Raw genomic sequence first — 7,920 nt, forward strand, 5'->3', positions numbered from 1 at the left:
TAGTGCTAGTCCCCAAGGTGAACACCTTGAATGGCTAATACGAAAACCCCACTTGGAGGAGACTTAGTCATGAAATTTGTCATAAGATGGTTCACCCATCGCATGGCAGAAATCTGATTTCGTCGCTAACTCCAAGGACCTTTAGAACCCGTTCCATCTATGGTGATGTAGGTATCTCTACTATCAAAAACCTTAGAGCTAACCTTGTGAGGGGATTCTTGGGTAAAATAATATAGAACTATCCTATTATAAGAAGCCTTCCTCAATAGGTTGTTATTGTTATCACGCTTTGCATCCAACATTGCATGACATTGCATATCATTTGCATCATGCATACATCCATGTTGTCCTTGTACCTCATTCCAACTGTCTCTTTCAGTCGTCACCATCAATCATCAAGCTGATTCCTCGACACATTGACTAGAAGCATGTATCCGAAGATTGTGGAAGAGCTTCAGCAAGAACAAAAGCTGTTGAGAGTGGAAGTTAGCCAGTTGAGGGAGCAGATGAATCATATCATGGGAATTCTGGAAACCTTACTGAAAGGAGGACAAATCTCTCTACCGATCATTGCACCAGAAGTGCATGCTCCTATAACCCAAAAGCAATATCATCCAGTGTTCGCTCAAGTGGAAGCCCATGGCCCGTCTCCTAAGGATCTTCCTCAACCTTCCTTTTCAAAACTTCCTGATCAACAACCTTTGTCTATCCCTCAACAAAGCCAAGGAAATCAGGGGCAAGGCATGAATCTGAACAAGACATTGAGGAAACAAAAGAGGCCTTGCCGTTCTGATCCAATTCCAAGGATGAATGTTGGAGTTCCTCAACCTCAAGCTGCTAACCAAAATCCAAATTGCGATAGGACTCGTTTTGATCCTATTCCGATATCATACACTGAATTGTATCTCGTGTTGGTCCAGAAAGGCTTGATTACAACTAGGACTCCACCTCCTCTTCGAGATCCTCCTCCAAGAGGATTCCGACCAGACCTTCGCTGTGAATTTCATCAAGGTGTTGTAGGCCATGACTTGGAAGGGTGCTATGCGCTAAAGACTATAGTGAAGGGGTTGATCAGTGCAAAGATTCTCTCTTTCGAAGAAACTGATCCCAATGTTGTCAACAATCCTTTGCCCAAGCATGACGAGAGTGGCTGAAGTTGAGAATGACAAGTTACTTTTCCTAAAGCCGAGTGTTTCAGACAGGATAGCTCCTCCTTGTCATTGATTAGTCACTAGGCCTCGTTTCCTTCTGTTTGCGATTTCCTTGTTTTATCTTGTGTACTGCATTTGAATTTTGTTTGTTCTTGATTATTAATTTTAATGAAATGAGCATTGTGTGTTTTGATTCAACCCATTGTGTTTATCTTTATGCTTTATCTTTAAAAAACAAAAAAAAAAACAAAAATATATTTCTTGTTCACTTTCTTTATCAAACTTGTGTTTTATGCAAAGATTGGAGGGAGGATGATGACAACGAAATACCCAAATTGTTGAACTGTATGCTTTTAAATAATACTTTGCTGATGATGTAAAGGCATTGTTTCAATCCCCAAACACTGGAGAAAAAAAGGAAGTTAATCCCTAGTCAACCCCTTTGAGCCTTCGAAGTTGGAGTTTCTTTTTTAAACGAAAAAACCCGCAATTTTAACCTGGGGCAGGGTAGTTCTCAGTTAATTTACCTGTGCATTCAATTTCAATAGAATCATTAAGTACACCTTTCAATAAGGGTTTCAGTCAAAAGTGACCAAGATGGTTCTCATTAATCACTATCACGGCAGTCACTATATTTCCAATATCAAAAAAATTCAAAGAAAAAGCCCGCTAAGTCAAAACCTACGAAGGAGACTTAGGCAAAATTTGGGGCATCCCGCTGACTGTAATCCTAAAAAGAAACAGTTCAAAAAAGTTAGGGATATAAAAAAAGAAGTCAATAAATTCCTAGAACAACAATAAAATGTTGTGACTATCAAAAGGAAGAAGTGACTGCCATCTCAGATATTCCCTTGGTCTTTAAACCATCATCATTATCATAGGTGCAAATCCAAAAGCTTCTTGGTGCCTGAATGCATAATTTGAATTAACTGAGCGTAGGATTGGAGATCATCACGAAGAGTGGGGTGGGTTAATAATAAATTTTGAGCCTATATCCTTTGTTTCTGAAACCGTGAACCAAACCACGTTACAACCTTCAAAAGACCTAATTGAAGCAAGGTTTATTTTGAAAGCATACTATAACAAGGTTGCGTTAACCTGACTCCTAAAGATCTTTACGAATCATTTGTTTTACCATACCTTTGATTTACATTACTCCTACAATGATTTTGATTTCAAAATATGCTTTAAGCATTGCATTAAAATTACCATTTTTGAACGAACATTTATTTGCAAGCAAGTACTCATCTTTCAAGGAAGTTCAAACAGTCGAGAAACTTGATAAGTGATCCTATCAGGGGCACGTTACTTCAAGATCCTGTTATTCAAAAGTTATACTGGGGGCAAGTATTACCGACATTCATTTCAAGAGCTGAAGCAACAATCAGTTAACGATCAGTCAGTGAGGGGCATTCTTCTCAAGTGATCCCCAAGTAATTTATCAGTCCTTCCCAAGAGGATCATCAGTGTGACACAACGGAGTTGGCAATGTTCTTGTGTTGAGGAATCAGAACTCCAATCTAACCTCACAAAAGAGTCTACCTCAGTTATCATAACCAATTGCGCTGCATTCATCATTCATATATCATGCATTGAAAGAATTATATATCATGCATACCCATGCGCCTTTTCCCAAACCTTGTTGTTTGTAATATCTCACCTTACGGTTTAAATCCAACTTGTTTGAAATTTATCAATCTTCTCTTCATTCATGTTTTACCTTGAGTGTCCCTGATATTGTGTTCTCGAAGTCCAATCCTGTTTTATCTTGATTGTCTTTGGTATTGTTTCAATCATGTTTTATCTTGAATGCCTCTGATATTTTCTTTTCAAATTCCAATCATGTTTTACCTCGATTGTCTTTGTTGCTTCAATCATGTTTTACCTTGAATATTTTTCGATCATGTTTTATCTTGATTCCCCTTTAATACTTGAGTCAGTCATGTTTTATCTTGGTTGTCTTCGATCATGTTTTGTCTTGATGTTCTTCAATCATGTTTTATCTTGAATATTTTTCGATCGTGTTTTATCTCGATTACCCTCGTTGGTTCGATCATGTTTTATCTTGATTCCCATCTAATACTTGAGTCAGTCATGTTTTATCTTGGTTGTCTTTGATCATGTTTTATCTTGATTCCCATCCAATACCTGAGTCAGTCATGTTTTATCTTGGTTGTCTTTGATCATGTTTTATCTTGATGTTGTCTTCAGTCATGTTTTATCTTGGTTGTCTTCAATCATGTTTTATCTTGATTCCCATATAATACCTGAGTCAGTCATGTTTTATCTTGGTTGTCTTTGATCATGTTTTATCTTGATGTTGTCTTCAGTCATGTTTTATCTTGATGCCCTTCAGTCATGTTTTATCCTGGTTGGCTTCAATCATGTTTTATCTTGATGTTCCTCAGCATGTTTTACCTTGATGTCCTCAATCATGTTTTACCTTGATTGTCCTTTGATAGTTCTTCAGTCATGTTTTACCTTGATTGTCCATTTAATACAGCCTCGTTCATGTTTTATCCTGGGCATCTCATATATTCTTTTCCCGAAGTTCAATCACGCTTTACCCTGATTGCCTTTGTTGTCTTTCCTCTCCTATTCCATTCAAGTTTTACTCCTGATTACCTGTGATTGTTTGTTTCAAATTTTATCCCCACAGAGTTCAACATATGTCTCGTATCATGTTGCATTCAAAATAACAAAAAAGGTGTCAATTGCATTCATGTCATAAGCATTGTTGCTGCGATCTTAGGACAAAAATTGTGTACTTTGTATTTAAGTCTCTTCACATCTTCGATAGAAGAAACTTAAATAGGGGCATCTGTCGCACCCCAATTTTTGACCCACGCATTTTCATTTATTTCTGACTTGTCACGTTTCATTTGTATTCATCGTTCACACATTGCATTGTTGCATATTTTGAAAAAAATTAGACTTTCATTAAAGTCGACAAAAAATAGCTTTCATTTGCATTTTTCGCATGTTTTGATTTTTAGTTAATTTAATTTATAAAAAAAAAAGATATATAAAAAATATGTGTTTTAATAATTTGGTTTAATTTTTGTTCATTTATTAGTATTATCATTATCTTATTTTTATTTTTATTTTTTATAAAAATAGTATAGATTTTATTTTGGTGTGAGGCCCATTTCATTCATTTATTTTTTAAGCCCAATTTTTGGTTGAGCTATGAAGCCATTCCTTGTGCATGTTCACGTTTTTGGTTCATGGTCCAAATGCCAAACAGTATCGTCCAAAAAAGCTGCTTCATACTACCCTGCTGCTAAGCTGCACAAATGCAGTCTCATAACAATCCAAACAAACGGTCCAAAACCTGCCATAGCTGTTTCAAAAGATGCCAAACATTACACCAGTTCAGGACAACATAATCTGCATCAAGGAAAGCAAAAAATCAGTAACCATAAAAGTTCAAATTCTCCAAATTTTCCCCCCAAAAATCCACTCAATTCCTCTATAAAATAAGAACAAAACCACAGCAACAAGGGGGGAGCGATTCAGATTTTGGGAGCCACGAAGAGCCTACTCAAATCCAAAAAAAAAAACTCTACCCAGAAAAATCCAAATACTCAACAGAAACCTGCAAAAAACATCTTCATACTTTCTCACCTCCCTCAACCGAAACTCCTACAGAAAATCACAACACATCACTCAAAAAACCGTGACCACCGAACGACCATTTTTACTCACACTTCATATTCTTCACTAATTCCTACAAAACCTACAAAATCTTCCTTCAAACAACACTCATGAACAACCACTCATACTAAGCCTCACAGAACCTCACCACCGAACAAACTCTTTCAACAACTCAAATCAGTCACAAAGCAACTCTGAATAGCTTCAAACTTTCATAATCGACAATCCAACAAACAACAACAACAATACCAAATTCAACTCAGCACGCAGCAGATTCGATTCTCCACCACGCTCAGCAACAACGGTCACCGACGCACCATATATGACATCATCAGCAACTGATTCATAATAAACTTCCTGAACAACAATCTTTTCTTCGATCGGTAACTGTTAAACTCTTTCTACGTGTCGGTATATTGCTTTTGAACTGAAAATTATGCCGAAATTTTGTATGCTTGATCCCATGTTGAATGTTGTCCTCATTTATTGTATGATTGAGATTGTGTGTTTTTGATTTTGTGATGTTTGTTGGGAAACTGAGTAAAAGAAATTGAATGGAAGAGAAACTGACATAGATGAATGAAACAGATAGAGAATAGGAGTTTTCATTGTCGTTTTTGTTCGAAGAAGAACAGAGAGACCGAGAGAAATCGAGAGCGAGAGAAGACGGCGAGATATTGAGAGATTGTTGAGTGAGAAGACAGTGAGATCGTGAGAGGACAGAGAGATCGAGAGAGGAAATGGTTTGATTCATCCTGAGAGCTGTCAAGAGAGATTGAGAGTGAGATAGAACGAGAAAAAGAGGCAGGGAGCGCGTTTCTTTTTTCTCAGAAGAGAGAGCCGTTTTGGCTCTTTAGGGTTCTTTTAACCCGCTGAATGTTTAGAAGCAAGATGGATCCTGGGTCAACCTGACCCGGCCCAGGTCCACCATTTTTTTTACCAACTATCTTGGGCCTCTACACCCCTCCGATTTAACACCCCCATGCCCATGTTTGTTTTACTTATTTTCTTGTTTTTTCTCATAAATTTAGTTTGTTTTGAAATTAAAAATAATTAAGTTTTAATATTAATTTCTTCTTGTTTCTTTATGAAATAAAATATAAAAATCCCAAAAAAAAATGTTTTAATTAGACTCTTATTTTCTCTTTTATTAATAAAATACTAAAAATATTAGATTAATCTCACAATTCGAAAATAAATAAACCTTGGTCCAACGCCAAGTCATTTCAAATCATTTCTCGATCCAAAGTCGAGTTTTCTTTTCAAAAATCTTTTTCTTAACCGCACCGAAAGATCTTGTGACAAGGGGTGAACACCTCTTGAATACCTCGATTCTTTTGGATTAACACTTTTTTTTAAACCTTTCTTTAATTAAATCGAAAGATCTTGTGACAAGGGGTGAACACCTCTTGAATACCCTGATCTTTTGAAATTAAAACACATTAATAAAATCAAAGTGATCAAGTGACAAGAAGTGCACACCTCTTGAATACCTTCGATCCTTTGAATCAAACAATAAAAAACTTTCTTAATCAAATCAAAGAAATCAAGTGACAAGAAGTGCACACCTCTTGAATACCTTGATTTTCTTGAACCAAAACTCTTTAATTAATCAAAGTGATCCTGTGACAAGAAGTGCACACCTCTTGAATACCTTGATCCTTTGAATCAAAATACATCAATCAAATCAAGAGATCGAGTGACAAGGGGTGCACACCTCTTGAATACCTTGATCTTTTGAATCTAAAACACTTAATCAAACCAAAAGATCCTGTGACAAGGGGTGAACACCTCTTGAATACCTTGATCTTTTGAATTTAAAATACATTAATCAAACCGAAAGATCTTGTGACAAGAAGTGCACACCTCTTGAATACCCTGATCTTTCGAACCAAAACTAATTAACTTGGACAACAAGTGAAAATGGGGCTCGCACCTGTTCAATACCTTGGGTAAAGACGCGCTAGGTGAACACCTATGCTCAATCCTTTGCTAAATGTCCCTTTAAAACACAACTTCAATTTCATTCAAACCTTTTTGCCTTATGGCTTTTAAAACTCTTTTCATAAACGAGACACTTATCCAATTTTCAATACGAACATACTTCCACATGTGAAGATCGAATATCTTCCACTCGAATGCGATGATGGCCAAAATCATGTCTTATCTTGATTTAGTTATCCATTCTTGTAGTGATGCCATATCCATGTGCGCATAGTATTTCCATTTGAAAGTGATCGAGTACCTCTCGCTAAAATCAATTAACAAAACTTTTCGTGGTTCTTCGCCCGAACTACGATTGCTCTGACTTTCCCATTGCACTAGGGAATACGTAGGCACAAGACACAAACGTCTTGGCGAGCATAATAACAAAAAATCTTTTCTTTTTTCTTCATAATAATAATAAAAACCCTAAAAAACATTTCTTTTATCTTTTATCAATTACTAAGCTAAAGAACACAAACATTACGCTAACACTCAAACACTAAACTAACTAAATGGGTCCCATCGAGTACGATGGAAGTGAGGGGTGCTAATACCTTCCCCTTGCTTAACCGACTCCCGAACCCAAATTTGGTTACGAACGACCATCTTATCCATTTCCTTTTTATTCGTGGGTTTTATCGATATTTTCCCTTTCCTTTTTGGAATAAATAAAGTTCGGTGGCGACTCTGTTGTACTTCGAATGCGCGAAAGCGCGTCGAGTCACATTTTTACCGCTACAGAAAGTGGCGACTCTGCTGGGGACATCCTTAGAGAGTCAACCCTAGTTTAGTTTGTTTTATGCTTGAGTGTTTTATTTTGTTTGTTTATTCTTGTGTCTTTTTATGCTTGTGTTCTTTATATTTATTCTTGTATTATTTATGTTTCTTTACTCCTGTTTTATCGCTTTTATTTATTTCTGTATATACTCATTTGTGGGTATGGGAATGATATTTGAGTGAAGCTCTCAACCCGAGCTTTTGAAAAACAAGAGAAAAACATAAGTTAGGAGGTGGTTGTGTAGTGCTAGTCCCCAAGGTGAACACCTTGAATGGCTAATACGAAAACCCCACTTGGAGGAGACTTAGTCATGAAATTTGTCATAAGATGGTTCACCCATCGCATGGC

Source organism: Vicia villosa, linkage group LG1 (genome assembly GCF_029867415.1).
Source record: "Vicia villosa cultivar HV-30 ecotype Madison, WI linkage group LG1, Vvil1.0, whole genome shotgun sequence".
NCBI lineage: Eukaryota > Viridiplantae > Streptophyta > Magnoliopsida > Fabales > Fabaceae > Vicia > Vicia villosa.